We start from the raw sequence: 2,266 nt of genomic DNA on the forward strand, positions 1-2,266 counted from the left end.
AAATTTATAGACATATACACAGAAAACAAACAAACAAACACACACACACACACACACAACACAGACACATACACATACACATATGCGCTGTACATCATCATTATCGTTCCGAAAATGCCCTTCACTGTATAACCGGTGCCTCCGTTATTTATTGTGCACCAATCATGAATTCCATACATTCCTGAACTAACTCATTATCTTGCTGCTTTATTATGTTTACAGTGATTATTTGAAATTTGTTTATTCAAAGCATTTGTTTGTCAGTAAAAGAAAGAAAAAAAATTATTTTTGAAATTAATCATGCTTTTTTTTTTTTTTTGCATTTCATTGAACTAAATAAGTTGAATCCAATCTATGCAATAAATATATCCATTAATTAATTGTTTCTGAAAAGAAATGAAATGAAAAAGAAAAGAAAGTTGTAACTGTCATCTATGGGAAATGAAGGAAATGATAAAATTTGGAAGTGATCAATGTGCTAGTTAAGCTTATTTCTATGAGCATGCTAATAATCATGCTGGTGTTGTTGAATGATTCATTGAGAATTGGGAAGGAAATTAAGATAAGATTGAAAATGTGGACGATGATCGACAAACGGCGAAAGGAAGAGGATGAAATTTGTTAGCTGGTCAAAGATTGCATCATTCATTCATCTGGCTAAGCTTAATAGAATAAAATAAATTATGGCTTTTTTCATTTAAATAATTAAATGATGGATTAATTAATATGGAAATTCCAACTGGCGTTACTTGATTGAACTTACTGATGACAGTTTTGAGCTAAATATGTGAAAAATTTTCAAACATTTCCATTCATATCATTCGATATCTCTATGGAAACGATTTATTAGTAACCAATTATGATAATTTTTCATTTGTTAATAATAATTAAATTTTCTACTACTAAATAATTAAGTCATCATTTTTTTCTTCCCCTAGAAAGAAGTTTTACCCTTTTATTTTTGGAACATTAAAACTTCACAAAACAATTCCTAATTTTTACATCATTTATTCCTTTTTATATGTACCAATTAATTACATCATCAGTTGGATCAACAATTCAATAATTTATATATTTTTTGTTACAATTAAAAGAAAAAAAAATAAAGGAAAAGAAAAATAATCCAAGAAAATGATGTTAACAATTACATGAAACGATTGGAAAAGTTAAAAATTAGATGTATGATTTACAGGAATACCGGAACGATCTGCTAATCTTACATTTATTATTATTCGTTATTATTAATGTGAAACTATCATTTTGATCCATTAAAACCTACTTTTTTAATGTTTTCTTCATGTTCGTTGCATTTTTTTTTTTTTTGAAAAAGTTGATTAAATGACCAAAAAATGAAGTTTCACATAAATGTTTGCGCATTCAGCGTTTTTCTTATCAAAAACTTGAATGGCAAAATGAAACTCATTTAGGCGAGAAATATATCACAAAGATGATCAACAATTTTGTTATCAAAAATATTTCTAATTATTTCAATTAAATTCAAAAATTTTGCATTTCATGAAGGTAAAGGTTTTAGTCTTTCACTTTTGTCTCATAAAGTTCCTTTATCATGGAACAGAAATGGTATAACATTCAATTTCCGTTATTTTTTTTTTTTTTTTACATTTAAATAAAAAGCCAAGAAAATTTCATTCTTCTAAAAATTCTTCTTAAAATTTGTGATAATTCACAAAAATTTTTTCGCCATTCCATAAAATTTTGGCATTTAAACTTGGTTCCCTCTAATTGTTTTACTGCTAATTTGATAAGGCATATTCATTTCTTTATTTAAATCATCTTGAAAATTAACTTAGTAAATGTTTAAACAATTATATAATTAATGATTGATTATATTTAGAAGATTTGATATTGATATTTTAGCTGGATAAAGAAATGCCAATAAAAAGCGATGATAACTTGAAATACCTTGTATGATAGATAGTATAGATAGATAGATAGATAATATGTATGATAGATATAATGATAGATATAGTATAAGAAATTAGGTTAATGAAGGAGCAGTCTAATGAGGTAAACAAAAAACTAAAATGACAAATTTAATTAGGATAATTGTGAAATCATTAAAAATTCATCCAAAAATATTATATGTACCATTATTAATTATATTCACAATGGAGAATTTTTATTTTTTTTCTTGAATTACTAGAAATTGTTTGACAATTATTGCATTTTTCATTTGACTTGTAAAAAAAACAAAATGATTTAAGCTATTACATTTTTCCTGTTCTATATGATTATTTTTGAAAGG

Source organism: Loa loa (assembly GCF_000183805.2).
Source record: "Loa loa unplaced genomic scaffold supercont3.514, whole genome shotgun sequence".
Taxonomy (NCBI): Eukaryota; Metazoa; Nematoda; class Chromadorea; order Rhabditida; family Onchocercidae; genus Loa; species Loa loa.